This window comes from Phyllopteryx taeniolatus, chromosome 6 (genome assembly GCF_024500385.1).
Source record: "Phyllopteryx taeniolatus isolate TA_2022b chromosome 6, UOR_Ptae_1.2, whole genome shotgun sequence".
NCBI classification, from domain to species: domain Eukaryota; kingdom Metazoa; phylum Chordata; class Actinopteri; order Syngnathiformes; family Syngnathidae; genus Phyllopteryx; species Phyllopteryx taeniolatus.
Genome location: NC_084507.1, coordinates 28,554,928 through 28,572,940, shown reverse-complemented (window position 1 = coordinate 28,572,940; position 18,013 = coordinate 28,554,928). Strand labels below are relative to the sequence as shown.

Sequence of the window (18,013 nt, the reverse complement as noted above, 5' to 3'; positions counted from 1 at the left end):
TCCTCAGAACTGTGAGGCTGACGCTCTAACCAGTCGGTCACCGTGCCGCCGCAAATCATTGTATTCTGTTTTTATTTAATTTTAACACAACGTCCCAACTTCATTGGAATTGGGGTTGTATATGATTCAGGTGGGAAGGGGTTGACTTTGGATTGATTAATTAACTGGTTACGAGATGTGCCCTTAAACCACTCAAAAATAAATGTATAAAAAGTGCACGTTCTTTCAGAGGATGTTCAGCATGATGGAGGTTTGGTTGACACGTAAACTCCGGTATCCTTTGCTATTACATTTCTGATATCCAATGAAGAGTCGCTGGACCAGAAAAGGTGTAAATGCCTCTTTTCCCCTTAACATGGAAACACACACACACACACACACACACACACACACACACACACACACACACACACACACACACACACACACACGCACACTGAAAAACTATTTTAAATTAAGTATTCATTCCACATTCATCAAACACATGCCCTTTGGCCACTGGTTGCTGGCTATGTGACATCTTATCTTGCATTATTGATTGGGCGGACTGGAATCCCACGTCAAGACAAAAATGGGTTTTATGGGAGATACTTTAATTACCACAGCACTCAAAAGATAGGTTGTGGGTTCCCGCATTCAGGAAACTGTTATTTTATGGCGAGGATGATGGAGCTAACAGAGAAAAGGAGTGAGTACAGCAGGGTGACACGGCCCCGGAGGACAAAAACGGGTTTAGACCCGTCACTCTTGCATTCATGAAGACAGCAATCCTCATTTAGACTGCATACATTACAGCCATAATGAGAATCACATTTGGCAGGGTCCCATGCTGACTAACCTGCCATGTTTTATTCAGACCCTAAATGGCAGTGCTGAGTGCTTACTTGCTAGCTCAGCTCAACAAGAACCCGGTTTTATAGAGCCCTCACCTTTGACCTGCTTCTCCCTGCCCTGCAACCAAACGCAGGAGACCTCCTCTGCGTTGGCAGTGATGAGCAGTGGGATGGTTGCCATGTCATCCTCCACCACCTGGACCTGTGTGCGCTGGTCGGGCTGAACTCCGGTGGGTCTGACAAACGTAGATCAGTGTTGGACCTCTACCAATCGCACATGAGCAGAGGCATGGATAGGCAGAGCACGCGGGCCCACATCGCGACAAGACAAAGGTATTCCATGCTTTAAAGCTGCAGAGATTGTAAGTAGTATCAGCCAACCGGTGGAAAAACAACCCACTAATAATTCCAGATCTAACCACGCACACGCACACACACGTGGACGACGGGAGGAGTGAGGAACGTGGGAGGTAGACGGACAGGCATTGAAATGACTCGTGACGGTGCTGTTGTCCGACTGCTGTTCGCCACAAACACGCAGTGACATTCCTTCATGCTCATGCACAGTGCCGAGCTTTGAAGCTATGGCGGGCTGCTGCCTGTGAAATGGCATCAAACACAAACGCGGCCATGCGGCTAAGCAAATGCACAATTAGGACACACTGCTGCAGCGCATAGCAGAGGCACAAATCACAACAAAGGCTTTCAGGCAAAGCCAAAAAACACACACTGAAAGAAAAGCCCACCAGCAAAGCAGTTTACATCATTATGCATCGTTTGAGAAGTGTGTAAACCTCAACTATTGGTCACAAGGCAAAACAAACCAGGGACAGAAAAATTCTGATACTGAGCCATCCTTAGGGACGCTCCATCCCTTCCAAACAAGGACACAAATTCCCTCCAGAACATCTGATCATCAACAAGGAAGTTCACGATCAATCCTGTACATTTGCATGGTTAACGGTTATATTTTTCGCTATACATGTGGGGTGACCCGAGTGCACAAGAGATGCATTCAGAAATGCGACACATTTGGAGCGCTTTAGCAAGGAAGAGTAAGCAAATATTGCCAAGTCAAGATGATGAAAATCAAAGAGCTCCAAACGTGGTCAAAATCCATTTTAATTATACTGAGAGACGTGAAATGACATTAACACCCAAACACTAATTTAGTCTAAACATGTACTGTAGATAATACATTGTTGAGTTTCATTGCGGCAAGATCCATTTTTTATTTTGTTTTGTCTGCACTGATGGAACCATTTTATTGTACTGAATTGTATTTGTTCATATGTTCCTACGACACCAGGGGTGTCAAACTCATTTTCGTCACGGGCCACATCGTAGTTATGACTTCCCTCGGGGGGCCCCTGAAACTGTGAACCCACATAAATGAAAGATTACCACATATATTCCAATTACATACATTATACACAACACATTGATGAATAACCAGTTTTGAAATCAGAAGCCTATAAAAACATGTTTTTCAACTATTACATTTCTTTTCAAAGGGGGATTGGTAAAAATGCTTGCAAATATCTCAGTGGTATTACACCAGAACACAATGAGAAATGGTTTAAACCCTACATATACAACAGACTTTATTTGCTTTCGCGGGCCACATAAAATGATCTGGTGGGCTGGATCTGGCCCCCGGGCCACCAGTTTGACACCTGTGTACTACACGTTAGCTTTGTTTTCAGTCAACAGCAGTGCATTCTGTACAGTATACAGAATATTCCTCAAATGTTATATTGTTGGTGCAATAAATAAATAAATAAATAAATAAATGAATAAATAAATAAATAAATAAATTTAGGGATTTCATCATCTACGCTCCATAATCTGGAGAAATCTCTGCACATAAGCAGCAAGGCCGAAAACCAACATTGAATGCCCATGACCTTTGATCCCCCAGGCGGTGCTGCATTAAAAACCAACATCATTTTGTAAAGGACTTTTAGTCACTCATGCTAAAACACTTAAAGAAGTGCATCTGGTTTGTCTAATGTTCTTGTGATGTCCACAACCAATTCTCACGTGGCACGGTGGGCGACTGGTTAGAGCGTCGGCCTCACAGTTCTGAGGACCCGGGTTCAATCCCTGGCCCCGCCTGTGTGGAGTTTGCATGTTCTCCCCGTGCCTGTGTGGGTTTTCTCCGGGCACTCCGGTTTCCTCCCACATCCCAAAAAACATGCATTAATTGGAGACTCTAAATTGCCCGTAGGCATGACTGTGAGTGCGAATGGTTGTTTGTTTCTATGTGCCCTGCGATTGGCTGGCAACCAGTTCAGGGTGTACCCTGCCTCCTGCCCAATGACAGCTGGGATAGGCTCCAGCACGCCCCGCGACCCTAGTGAGGAGAAGCGGCTCAGAAAATGGATGGATGGATGGATTCTCACGTGGGCTCAGGATCACTTCAGAAAACCCCTGTCAGTTAACACAGTTTGTCGCTACATCTTCTATTGCAGGTTTGGATCAGACTAAATTGATCACATTCAATTTTGTGGCCTGTGAGGGTAAAATGTGTCATATACAGAATCCAACTATCCAATATGATTGATGTCTTACAGTAGACACTTGGGTGTGTTGCTGTAGGTCTTGGAGAAGCGGATGCCTTTGAACAACTCACACGTTAGCATTAGCCTGCCCTCCTCCTGGGAGGCCTAATGGGCCATGCTGGACATGCCACCATTTCCCCCCTGCAAGACCAAATCATACATGGCAGGTCAGTCGGAACACTTTTTCCTTTTTCTCAGAAAGGAGACAACAAACAAACAAATTCTTGTACGTCTCGGTGAATACATATGCCAAATTAGCTAGTGTATAATCACAAATGCTGTGCATGAGCTTCTGCACCTATCAACAATATTAAGTTCTCCTCCTTTGACCACTTGTATGTTGTGCAGAGCATCATTTTGCGCGTCTCCATAAGTGGCCATGCCAGTGCAGCACATCTCGATATTAAGGTTCTTATTTGGACGATTACAGAGAAAGTCCCAGTCAAGAAAGACTAATCCAGACACTGTGAAGAAGCGTCAGTCTTAATTAACCTCACACTGTTTCAGATGCATTAGCACTCAGACAACAGAACACCGAGTACCTTGTGTAAGATCAAACGAGGATGCGGCTGCCAGACAAATAAGAGCCTGGTTAATAATGCTCATCGTCTGTGTCAGCTTTTATTCACTTTGATCTTATTAACACTTGCAAAAGACAAGGTGAGGAGAGACTTACCTTTATGGAATCAGCTGCTGAGTCAATGCAGGTCCAACGCTCATGGTCACAACGATTTTGCTGGGGCGTCTTAGAAGAGGTCCTTTTCTTATGGCTGGTGGTTCTGAAAAAGTTGGTTTGACTGAAAGCGAACGCTTTTACATTTCATGTCATGCCTAGTGCTCATACAAAAACAATGAAAATATGCCCATTCTCAAGCGTGAATGTCAGTATTATAAGCAATCCTGCATGCTGGTAAGTATGAATGGGAGAAAATATGCAGCTGTATTCTGGAAGTTTACCATGGAATAAAGTTGTAACACTTTATTTGTTAACAGTGCTTTAGTCAAGTTCTTCCAATAAACAACAGAAAATGTGATTTTTGAATGGAATTAAAAAAAAAAAATCATTTCAGGACTCAGTGGATTCAGTATTGTCCTTTTCGTTTGACTCATTTAGCACCATAATTCCTGTAAATTCCCATATAGTCCTGTTCAATTCAATAAATCCCAATGGAAAGTTTCCAACTTCGCAGTGGTCACTGACTCTGTCGCTGTTCATACCAAACTTGTTGACTTGACTTGATTGGCTTGAGGTCACGGTTCCGTGCCAGTTCTTCCACACCAAACTCACCCAAGCATGTGTTTATGGACCTTGATTTGTGCATTGGCGCACAGTCATGCTGGAATAGAAAACTGACTCACCCAAAACGTTTCCCCCACAAAGTTGCAAGCGTAGAATTGCCTGAAGTATCTTTAGGAGGAAGTATACGATCCATCCAAATTCAGAGACTTGGGCTGAGGGTACCGAAGGTTCACCTCAAACTCAATTCTTGGCCTTCGATGACCGTGCCATGTCAGCTTTGCGGGTTCAACTACCTACATCACAACGGGTCAAGAAAGAGAATAAAAAACAGATCATGAGAACGGCGGCACAGTGAGCATAATAATAACTCTGAGTGGCAGCTAGTTTTCTCAGGAGGTTTTCGATATGGTTTGTAAAAAGTCTGCTTCGTTTCAACCACAGTGGGAGATGGTGTGCAATGGCTGCAGGCAATGTGCTGCACCTGCATGAGGCCCCCAGAGGAATATGAAGACTGGGGGAGCCTGGGTCATGTATGGAAATCTTTGTGTCTACCCCAAGTGATACCAAATGTGATGCAATTCTGCATGCCACACATAAAGAGTGCAGAAAGTTTATTACGTGGTTCACAAGTAAGACAGTCTGTGCCCTGAGGCAAACTTGAAAATTCCCCGACATCGTTGCATAGCTTGAACAAAACATCTCAAATCAAAGTATTTACATAAAATAGGTGTATCACTGAAACCGGATTTGGGGCTTTGACTTGGACTCTCTGGGCCTGGCTCTGTAGTGGAAATAGGTGTTAGACTCAGTGCACCAAGACTATTGAATATTCATTCTGTATTTGTTCTATTATAGCTGAAACAAACATTTTCTATTCAGAGAGAAAACCATTATCTATTAACCAGGAGTTGCAGTCGCACAAAGTGTAGGCTTTATTGCCCCGGGACTGTACACGGAAGCAATTCAGCTAAATTAGCATAGCAGCTATGAAAGTGTATGCAATGATACTAATCTGGAGGCAATTGTGAAAAATGTGTAATAATCATTAGTTTCAATAATGATGTTAATAAAAGAATTTGTGCTGGGACTGCAGAAGACTTTGTTTTGGAGTTAAGACTAATTGTATCCCTACTCTAAGCTATTAATGTTAATACTCTAAAGACGGTGAACTCATGCTTATTGCGAAGGAAACATTCCAGACCAAGTCACGATAGGTGAAAATCTGCATCTGAATTTTCTTTTTAAAACAATTCTACCCTTCCCACACGCTTTCAAACTTAACACACTCAAACTTATTAAAACACATTGAAAACTTGTTTGAACACGAAAAAAAAAAAATCCACAAATTGAAAATTAAAATGTTTTTTAAAAATACTGTACATACTGTATTGTAGTGTCTGTGTACATGCATGTGTCTTTCAAGAGGCGGGGCCTGGTGGGGCGGCGTGTGACGACGGCGAGTCTGCGTGTGCGTGTCTGGGTGTAAGCTGTGGCCGACAGCAGCTCCTACATCAGAATCAGAATCAGACTTATCTTTATTTTGCCAAGTATGTCCAAAGAAAACACACAAGGCATTTGTCTCCGGTAGTTGGGGCCGCTCTAGTACGACAACAGACAGTCAATTGACAGAGAACACTTTTGGGACATAAAGACAAAAAAAAAAACAGTCACTGAGCAATTAATTAATAGTTATCTGGTAATGCCAGTACAACTTTTTTTTTGACAATTGTGCAAAAAAATGCAGAGTCCCCTAGCACTTAGAGCAGGTTGAATGACTAATATAGGAATAGTCCGGTGCAATGACCATTGTGCAAAGGGCGCCGGGACTTCAAGGAGTGTATGCGGTTTAAAGTGACGAGTAGTGCGATAATCTGGGACAATGTTGATTGTGCAAATTTTGCAGATACTCCTCAATCAGTGTGCAAATGGAGCAGATGCTACTCTGGCATGTGTGGCCAGTATTGGTCAACAACAGATATGCAGGTAGTGCAGCGCAGTGAGACTACTACAGGGAGTGCACGAGTAATATATAATTGGCCCCACAGAAATGTGACAACAAACAAAAAAAAGTGGCAGCATGTTGCAATGGAATTGTAGATTAGCTGTTGAAGAAGTTGATGGCAAGAGGGAAGAATCTATTGGAATGTTTTTGTTTGCATTGATCAGTAGCGCCTATCTGAGGGAAGGAGCTGGAGCAGGATGTGGAGGGTCCGAGAGGATTTTGCACGCTCTTGTCTGAGTTCTGGCAGCGTGCAAGTCCTCAAGGGTTGGTTGGGGGGTACCGACAATCTTTTCAGCAGTTTTGATTGTCCGTTGCAGTCGGAGTTTGTCTTCTTTTGTAGCAGCACCAAACCAGACTGTGATGGAAGAACACATGACTGATTTGATGACCGCTGTGTAGAACTGCCTCAGCAGCTGCTGTGGCAGGCCGGGCTTTCTCAGAAGCCGCAGGAAGTACATCTTCTGCTGGGCCTTTTTGAGGATTGAGTTGATGTTGATCACCCACTTCAGGTCCTGAGAGACTGTAATTTCCAGGAACTTGAAGGCCTCGACGGTTGACACAAGGCAGCTGGACAGCTTGAGGGGCAGCTGTGGCGAAGGATGCCTCCCTAAATCCACGATCATCTCTACAGTCTTGAACGTGTTCAGCTCCAGGTTGTGTCGGCCGCACCACAGCTCCAGCCGCTCGACTTCCTGTCGATATGCAGACTCGTCACCGTCTTTGATGAGGCCGATGACAGTGGTGTCATCTGCAAACTTCAGGAGTTTGACAGCCAGTTGCGTTGAGGTTCAGTTGTTTGTATAGAGAGAGAAGAGAAGCGGAGAGAGGTTACAACCTTGGGTTGCCCCAGTGCTGATGCTGCGTGTGGCTGAGGTGGCCTCCCCCAGCCTCACCTGGTGTGTCCTGGCCGTCAGAAAGCTTTAAAACCACTAGCAGATGGCAGCCGAGACGCTGAGTTGGCTTCTTCTCCATTTGCAAATGATCCTTTTTCGTGGATTGTAAAGTGGCAAAAAAATATTTTTTATTTTCATGGCAGACTGTGGTTTACAGCATCTCTTCTATTGAGACAATGGTCACACCAATCTCTGCGGAGAAAGGCCGTTTTGTGTCTACAGGGATATTCTACATTAGTTATGATTGATTAACAAAATACTATATATAGTATATATCATATTTATTGCTTTGTAGCGCTCCCTTAATGGAGATAATGTATGGATTATATCAGCCGTAGACATGCCAAAATAGGTTTTCCTCGCTATGGTCCGCGCAATCTTCTGTTCAACCACACTTGTTGTGTGGGTAGGCAGAACTACACGCCTACACACAATCACTCACCAAATTATTTCAGATCTAGCAGCAGCCGTGTTGGATTGTTATTGATAGATAAGACGGTGGCGCCCGTGTCTACATTGGCCCGCGAGAGTTTTGCAAAACTAAGACTAAATTCATCATCAAAACCTGTGGATTTCATCACGACAGCTCAGCGGAACATCACTACACATTCCTACGACTGTCAGTCTGTGTTGTCACTGCGTGCTGGTACGGTCCTTTGTGTATGAGCATGTTTAGCTGTAGGCTGTATAATGTGCTGTATTTTTAAGGGCACAGCATTGTTTGAAAAGTTTTTGCGTTTACATTTGAATTGCTATTCAAGTGTTTTGAGATCATAGTCTGTTGTATATGTAGGGTTTAAACCATAAATATAGGCAATTGTGATCACTGTCAGTGATAACATCACTTATTTGTGGCAATTAGCTCTTCGCGGTTGGGTTCGGTTCCTTCCACTGTATGGGGAGGTATGAACAATGAACCATGAAGTAGGGGTGGGGGGTGGTGGTTTGGGGCGGACATACTGAAATCTTTTGGTTATTCTCGTCACGATCCGTGTTTTTGTTGACTTTGTTTTGATTAGATTTTTGTCTCATGTCATGTCATGTTTTACCTCGGTGTTCCTTGCCCATGCTAATGTCTTGTCTAGCTGGCTAGGTTTTCGTTTCCACCTGTTCTTGTTAAGCCATGTTCCATGTGCCTACCAATCAGCTCCCTCTTGAACAGGTGCTCCTCATTGTCTCATCAGTTTGCTTGTATTTAGTTACGTGCTTTTTTTCAGTTGGTGTTGGTTCGCTGTCATCAGATGTTACGTTTCCTTAGTCCCGTTTCATAGTGGTGAGTGTTTTTATTACTTTGAATTTAGATTTTTGGACTTGGTTAATTTAGTGTTTCGTTCCATGATTTTTTTTTTTTAGATTAATTACCGTTTATAGACTCCTGCACTCCTGCCTTGCCTCCCTGCACTTGGGTCCTCCATCTTTTGCCTCCATACCAACATCACAAACCAATCATGGCAAATCTTTTGCAATGATCATTCTTGTGCACCCACATAAAAACTGTTATTGTGCGGCTGATGGTCAATAATAATAATACCATATTTATATTGTGCTTATAGTACTCAGGGATGCTTAAATCAATGGTGATTGGTTCACCGTGTTGAGGCCTTCACAAGGCAGCACTGGCTGGTTGTCTGCAGGCGTAACCCTCTGGTAGAGGGTACTGCTGGTCAGTTATGTCATCTTCCCACATCTTGGACAGTCTCCCCATTCTAATACATACAAAAGACAAGCATCAGTGTGATCATGAGACTGTAGTCCCAGATGGTGTGGTACAGAAGGTACTGACAATTTGATGCACTTACAATGCAAGTTGATGAAGTGAAATGACTAATTTTGCTAGCATGACAATGTGTTCGTAAAGTTATTAACAGATGGTGGTGATGCTTTACCTTGGTCCACTGAAGAGCGGCTACAGGGTTTCCACCACGAGACACACGCAAACACACCAACCAACGAACATTAGAAATCTGGCTGCTTTGACCTCCCCTTTATCCAGACCCAAAATGAGTGGAGGCTGGGGGGCGTCTGCAAGGAAACCAACATGTAAATATAGGCTAAACGAGGTTAAAGGAGACCTGAAGTGGAAATAAGGTTAGGGGGAAAAGGAAGCAGCAGGAGTACTGAGAGATAGTATGTGAGGAGTGCCCATCGATGGACATAAAAGAAGAGAATGCTCCACTATGGGAGCACTCGCTGCAATTGAATAGGAAGCAACCCGATTTGCTGAGGCAGTGCCAATAAATTAGACACGACTGTGAATAAGAAGTCTAGATCTGTTGAAAGAATTAAAGGAGCAGTGAGATGGATCCAGTCCATGAAGGACAATAACAAATGTTCAAATAGTTATAAGACGACAGGAAGTACAAATAGATTACACTCCTCCTTGAATAAAATCTATGCAGTCAAATAAATTAACGGAGGCCAGCCATTTGTTATCGCTGTAATCAGTTTCAGAGTACAAACTGCAGAGTGGACCAACAAGACAAATTGCACATTGCTAACAATCAAGGCGGCTGAAAATGGCCAGCACTCTTGCTATGATGGGCTGGCATTCTAAATGCACCTGCGGCCCTGCCAGAGCTGCAAAATTAGCACTTAGTACCCAGCCATTTTTTGGAGGAAAGCAAGGAACAATCTGGACAGGGAGGGAACAGTGCCCACAGTTACTGGGAATGGATAAAACACGCATGATAGTGACAACAAGGGGGAGGATAGTGCAAAAGGTGTCAACATTTGTGCTGTACTTTAATCGTCAGTTTGATTTAGCTCATGGAGAAACAGGTGGACTGTAAAACAATGGGTTACTTCAAACAATCAGCAGCGTAGAAGACACTAACAGAAGCAGCAACGTCACTGTTAGAGCTACAATTGTGAGTAGGATATCTATGGTAATGTGTTCAAAAACTTGCTGTGGCTGAAGGAAATGGCTCTTGGTCTGGGAGGGTCAGCGAGTTCTGGGTTCAATTTCCAAGCAGACAGGGCACAAGATCCGAGGCGGGGGTGCAGGGGATCGTTTGCAGGATAGGTTGTCGGACTACACACTACAATTTTCAGAGTGGGTGAATGCAACAAATACGACAATAAGTGTTGTCAATCTGGTGGCATAGTGGAGTCCAAGACCACCTTAAGAAAATTTGTCTAATTTGTTAGACGAGGTGCAAGGGCTGGCTGGCTCCAACACACCTGTGTCCAAATATGCAATTATGTAATTACACACACACATGCGCACGCACGCACATGGCAAATGGGCGGCGCTTTGGATGCGGAGACAGCAGACCTGACAGTCATATTGTTTTGCATTCAACTGCAACAACTTTAAATGCTGTTTTTGCCAGAAAAAGAATGGCCTCTTCATTGACAAAACCAGTTCACTGTACTTGTGTTCTGTGGTACAAATGGCATTATATGATCCTGGAGTCCCACAATGTTTGCTTGAATAAATTAATTCCAAACAAAAGCCGTGCCATCCTGCATCAGTGGACTGCAAATGCAAATTGGGCTGACAACAAATTAGCTTGGTTGATTTTGTTTGATTAGTAACTGTGGTTATCTTGGCCTCCAGTTTTAAATCGTGTTAATGTCTGCACCTTGAGCGTTGATGATATACTATATTGTAACTGCTCTCACTTGGTCTCATAACTGAATTATTTATACTGGATAAAATTGGGAAAATATGTTCTATACAGAGTAAATGTAAGCTGCTTCCTGCTTCAGTTTACATTTCATCTCGCCATCCCTTTTTCATACCTCTTGTACTGTTCATTGTCACGGGACGCTGTGGCCTATGCTATCTGATTTTGGGCGAACTACAGACTACACCCTTTACTTTAGGCCAGTAAATCACAGGGCACATAGACAGACAATTCAGACTCACATTGCCACCATCGTTGAGTGGGAGCTGAACCAACGCTGTCTGTCAGGTGAGCGAACCACTACATCGTCAGTGACTCGATTTCATCAAGACTATTCTATAATGTTGTTCCAATGGAAATGCACTGTATAAAGGTATTTAACATATAGATGCACATTCTCGATATGTGACAAAGTTCTGTTCCTACGGTAACCTGAATTTACACGTACGTCAGAACGTCCCGTAGTTCATTAACACAGTATTAAAGTCATAACTACAATAAATATTTGTATGATAAGACTTCTGGCCATTAATATAAAACTATTTCATCGCACGATGTTCGTAACCTCAAAACCGTGCATGTCGGGACCATTGTAGACCCAGGACCCCTTGTATGCACACAGGTCTTGGGACCCAACTCTAATTCAATATTTAGTCCATCAGGTATTGAGTTAGACCCCTTAGTTGTCCTTGAATTTGAATGTTTCTTCTTCAATTTAAACATTAGACATTTTAAACTGCATTTACAGGGAAGAGTTTTGGGAAGACCCTTTTGTTTTCCAACATTACTCTGCCCCAGTGTACAAGGCAACTCGAGAACCCTGACCCACAACATATTGAAATATTTTTGGGCATAAGCTGCATCATTCTTTGCGGATGATATTGCTCCCAGTCAGTCAGTTAGATGACAACAACCACTGACGTCATGTGTTGGTGTGTTGTTTTGACTGTCAGTTTACAAACGGACACACTCACAGTACAGCCTGTCAAATCACCTATCCAGCCATCCATCCTTTCATCCACCCATCAATTCCAGTGTTCCATTTATTCATCCAGCCACCCATTCACTCTTTTCCGATCCAGTCATCAATCCATCCATCTATCTGTCCTTCTACTTTACTATCCATCCAGCCACTTGTTTGTCCATCCTTCCATTGGTCATCCATCCAGTAGTCAGTATTGGATTAAGAAATTCATTTTTTTGGGTTAGTATGCAAAAACTAGCATGAATTTTGGCTAGCATCTCGAAATTAATCCATTAATTAATTGCAGTATTGATTCTGGTCACCATTTGTGTCCACGTGTTGCCTCATCCCTCTTGATCATTAAAGCCTTTCCCTCTTTTCTCTTTGTTGTGGTCTTGACATGAGCTTCGTCAGCTTCCCAAAACTTGTGTCCTCTGCAGAAGTTTCAAATTTAGCAGACGTCCCGTGACAATGAACAGTACAAGAGGTATGAAAAAGGGATGGCGAGATGAAATGTAAACTTACATTTACTCTGTATAGTACATAGCAGACACTAAACGTGTGTAGATATGATTTGGGGTTGGTGTGTGTTCAAGTGCCTTTTTTTTTTTTTTTTTTTTTTTTTTAAAGAAAGAAGATGTGCATAAGAGGGTCATGCAGGGACTCTTCCTTAATCTAGCAAAACATGTTTAAGGCTAAGGCAGGAAGCTGCTGCCTTCAAGCCACATAATGGATTATTCTTATTCTGGGCCTCGTGCACTTTTTCACTTGATACCTTCTGTTTAAAATTGCACCTCATTGCCAAGCGCAGCCATTACACATTACCCACTGCTGTGTACGCACCGTGTGAATAGGAAGAAGAAGCAGAATCAATATCGCTTAAGACTTTGGTTGCAATGGCCATGAACAATGTTGCACATCCTCGGGACCAATGTTATCTCAGGATATGACACCAAGTTATTATCTTCGACACAGAGGAGACAAGCAGGATTAAAGCAATCTCTGGCCGTGTTTAATGTAAAGGCACCTGGCGAACGGGAGAGGATCGGATTTGTCTCCCCTCTGGAATGTAATTTTGTGCCTTTGACAGAAGCTAATTCAATCGCACAGTGCCAAGTAACAGTGCGGCGTGCGCCCAAATTCATTGTGCTCACTATAAGCGAATGTGAAAATAAGAGCTGGGCGGAAAAAGAAAAGAAACAAGAGACAAAGATAGACTTGGATCGGAGAGGCTGCTGAGGAGAATGAGTCTGGCAGGCGGAGGAACACATACGTTACTTCAGCGTGCATGTTCACAAGCTTATCCTTTGAGCCAGATATGGAGGAAGACTGTGCACCTGTCAGCTCCACTCCATCTGAAAGACACAATGAAGTATAGATACACAAATCATATCTACACACTAAACGTGTGTAGATATGATTTGGGGTTGGTGTGTGTTCTAGTGGCATATTGTAACAGGATTTAAAACAACACTGCACCTCAATCTGCCATGCAACACTCCATTCGGATGCAGATTATGGTTACTGACTCCAGACCCAGTCGCAGCAGGTGAATGAATATCTGCTGCGATGTAGAGAGACAAATAATAAAAAAAAATAATAATAATTGTTTTACCCATCACACAGGCGTTAAACACATTTAAACTTACTCATGAACACCTTTCAAAACATACTTTAATCATATTTGAGGAACACAAAAATGCAAGCATAAAATGTATAGAAATACTGTACAGTATTGATGAGGGCTGTGTGCTGTGAATAACCCGGGACGGCAATAATGCCTGAGACTATCTTGTTGATATGCAATCTCAATGCAATGGTCATGTAATTACGTTCTTCCTCATGCATAGCCAACAGATTTACACTGTAATCAAATTTTAAAATATGCTTTTGTTTTTTGTTTTGTTTATTTTTAAGGCGGCACACAACCCCCCAAAAGCTCATTGGCAGTTGAGCACCGCAGATTCAAGAATTTTGGGGGTTTAAAAATACATAAATGAAAACTTTTCAGTGCAATTATATTGGGGGTCAATTAGCTGCGGATTTTCTGTATTCGCGGTCCAAAATTATTTCTACTAGCTAAATGCCAGAATAATGAGAGGATTTTATCAGGAAATGTTTCATTACTTTCTTCAAAGTCATAAATTTACATAGAGTAAGATTACTATGCCTTTAAACTATTTGTGAAAAGCCAGATGGCGATGTTATATCTTTGAACGCTTTTGACAGGTTTATTAACAACATTTGAGTTAATTAGACACACACCTGTGGATGTACTGAAATAGGCATACCTGAAACACAGGTTCAACTTCTTTGTGTAACATCGCTGGGCAAGTCAAACAAAATCAGCCAAGATATCAGGAAGAAGGTACCACGTTAATCTGTTCAAACAATTAAATACAAGTATACATACTGTGAGAATGCCCAGCTAGCATACAGCTCAGGAAGGAGATGGGTTATCTGGTCCAAAATGTGTATATCAATCCAAGAACAAAAGCAAAAAACCTTGGGAAGATGCTGCCTGAAGCTGGTAAGTGTGTGCCATTCGCCACAGTGAAATAAGTACTGTACCGACATGGGCTGAAAGGGCAATCTGCTAGGAAGAAGCCATTACTCTAAAAGAAACCGTGCAGAAAAAGACAGATTAAAGTTTGCAAATGCACACAGGGACAGTAACCTTCATTTTTGGAGATATGTCCTGTGGTCTGACGACACTAAAGTTGAACTGTGTGGTCATAATGAGCATCGTTATGTTTGAAGCAAAAAGAGGGAAGCTTGTAAGCATGAGACAGCATCCCAACTTTGAAATATAGGGGTGGCAGCAGCATGTTGTGGTGTTGTTTGTTGCAGGAGGGCCTGGTACGAAATAGATGAGCAAATAACATTATCTCGGAAACACTGAAGCAACAGCTCAAGACATCACCCAAGAAGTTAAAGCTTGGATGCAACTGGCTTTTCCAAAGTGACAATGACCCAATAACATAATGCCAAACTGGTTACAAAGTGGCGTAAGGATAACAAAGTGGATTTTTTGCTGTGGCCGTTGCAAAGCCCTGATCTCAATCCTTTTGAACATTTATTGGCAGACCTGTAAAGGCATGTGCGAGCAAGGCGGCCTACAAACCTGGCTTGGTTACACCTGTTCTGTCAGGAAGAATGGGCCAAAATTCCTGTCAACTATTTTGTGATGCATGCGGAAGAATATCCAAAAAGCAAATCATGCTGTCATTGTCGCCAAAATGTATGCGAGCGTTGAACGTCGTGCTCCGGTTATTTTTAAGTGAATGGGAGCTGAAGACGAGCCCAACCTCAAAATATCCCCCTCTCTTTTTATTTGCACCCACACCCCCTTTCAGCTCACATTCCCTGTTAGTGGGCCAACAATCCAACGCTTGGCGAATTCTGCTTCACAATGATACTAGGAGACCACATAAAGGATCCAAACGCGACGTCGCTATGAACCATTGACCACCACAAGCCACAAGATGCCGTGATATCGCAAAGGACCAATCAGAGCAAAGCTGTTTTTCATATTTAAATTAAGAAGAACAGTGATCCAATCAGAGCAAAGCTCATGTACATATCGAATACTAAAGAGAAATCCAGCCGTCTCAATTGTCAGGCGTAAAAATCAAAGACTAGGAATAACATAAAAAATAAAATGAGGGCATTCAATCAGGTTGAAAAAAAATTTGATAATATACCGCACTTTTTTTTGTATATACGAATGCAGGTTGTAGTTTGTGGTGCATTGTGTTGTACAGAGGGGTGTGAGAGAGACACCTGGAGTGAGTTCTTACATGTGTAACACAACTCGATACAAAAGCACAAGAGAATAACAGCATACTGTCAGTGTAATAGGTGTGACTAGGGGAGGGGAAGGCAAAAATTGAGAATCGGAATGCTGCAGGGGGGCTTTGGAAACAACTCAGAACTTGCAATCCATCCACTGTACATGCAACATAAAGTCAGTGAAAATTGGAAATTTGAATCTTCAGGTTATAACCTCCCACTCAGAGTCTGCTCCTTTTCAATTCTCAGATAAAAAAAAAAAAAAAAAGAGTGAAATGAAAAATCGTTTCTGAACTTACATTTCATTCTTGTGGAGGTGTTTTTTTGTTTTGTTTAAATAATCCGGTTGTGACCCACAGAGAACTCCGAATTGAATTATTGGACAGACTCTATTCAAGCTGTCTGGCTGACCACCTCTCTTACCTTTACAGCTTTTGAAAGGCCTTTATAATGTGTCATTTCTGCCACCGGCTTTGCATCAGTGGCGACATAGGTGACAGGATATTTCTGTCCTGGCTGCCATCCATTGCATCACCATGTCTGTTTCAAAGTAAGACTCCGATTTACTGTAGGAACCACACAATGTAGACAAGTCAGGTGCTTATTAGTTACGGAGCATATGGAAAGTTTTCACAGCACTTTATCCACATTTTGTTGTCTTACTGCCATGTTCCAAAATGAATAGATCATTTTTTTAAGCATCTCTTGAGAGCTCTGGAAATGGTTGTGCATGGATGCTCCCCATCCAATCTGATAGCGCTCGAGAGGTGCTGCAAAGTGGAAGGGTCAAAACTTCCAAATTTGTGACATTCTAGTTAGTGTTAAGGCTGCTATTGCTGCCAAATGTGCATAAACCAAAGTATTGTGCAAAGGCTATGAAATTCATATATGAAGTTTTTTCCCCCCGAATTCTTTATACATTTGCAAAAAACAAAAACAAAAAGACATTCTTTTGAAGGAAATAATTTTAAAGGAAAAAATATTTATTCCATTTTGGAATAAAGCTATAATAGCAAAATGCGGAAAAAGTAAAGCCCTGTGAATACTTTTCAGACGCAGCATTTATAAATAACTAAAAGCCCATTCATCATTAATTTTGCAGGAGTGTAAGCTGAAAATGTCCACTGATAAATGCTTATGCAAACATAAGGAAATAAATACTTGTGATGTCATACTGCAACATGAAGTCATCAGAATGTAGGAAGAAATTTCTCTAAATGTGACACTCTCTATTACACAACTGTATTTGATCGCATCACATCCGAACAGTAGCAATAATGCCACCAAAATAAAAACTTAAAAAAGGAATCAACTGACGGTAAAGTGAAAAGATTTTAGTCCCTCATCACTGTGATTTACTCCACTTAGGGTTTTACATTGGGTTTTAGCTGAAGTAGACTGAAAATGACTTTGAGAATGAGAATAAGAAATACATTATTTTTACAGAAAATTATGCTGCCCAAAATACTCCTGTATTTTTGTATAACTTGAAAACTATTCGCATTTGGGTATAATATATTCATATAATCTATTGATCACTGTGATGGGCTGGCAACCAGTCCAGGGTGTGCACCATCTCTTGGCTAAAGTCGGCTCCAGCTCACCCGTGCACCTAATGAGGACGAGCGCTATAGAAAATGGATGGATGGAATCTATTCATCAAAAACAACGCTAACCCTCAGAATATGCAGCCTACAGTATCACAGTGCATTACTTCTCCAACAAAATAGTCTTTATTGTGGGCTTAAGTGAATTACTCCAATGAGGTTTTACATTCTGTTCTAGTTAGAATACAAATTGTGAACAAGAAGAGAACACAAGCGATCAAATAGTGATGAAACCAATCCAAATGCTAATCTGTCATGGCAAACACCAAACAGTTCTCAGATCGCCTCCAAGCTAAATATCTGCTTTCTCGACTGAACACTTCTCTACTGCCGTACTCTTCAGTCCTTTTATCTGACCATAAATAGTCAATCCAGGAGCAAAAAGAAACACAGGGGACATTTAATTATTTTGTGATGACTCGATGAATCACTTTTTTTTTTTTCCAGGCAGCTCTATCAATCTACAGTAGCGCTAAAAAACTGATTTCT

The 18,013-nt window shown here is 42.1% G+C and overlaps 1 long non-coding RNA gene across 3 annotated transcripts in view; it reads right to left on the bottom strand.

Moving 5' to 3' along the window:
* Positions 1-17,716, bottom strand: part of LOC133480077 (uncharacterized) — a 38,788-nt gene extending 21,072 nt beyond the window's left edge. For 2 of the 3 annotated variants that reach the window (XR_009789170.1, XR_009789171.1), the window contains exons 1-8: positions 13,605-17,716; positions 13,399-13,480; positions 9,419-9,554; positions 9,123-9,238; positions 4,757-4,930; positions 4,074-4,176; positions 3,408-3,538; positions 930-1,069 (exon numbers count right to left, since the gene is read on the bottom strand). This is a non-coding gene — a long non-coding RNA (uncharacterized LOC133480077). The remainder of the gene's footprint in view (positions 1-929; positions 1,070-3,407; positions 3,539-4,073; positions 4,177-4,756; positions 4,931-9,122; positions 9,239-9,418; positions 9,555-13,398; positions 13,481-13,604) is intronic. The other variant, XR_009789172.1, reaches the window with a different exon arrangement.
* Positions 17,717-18,013: the final 297 nt, after the last annotated feature.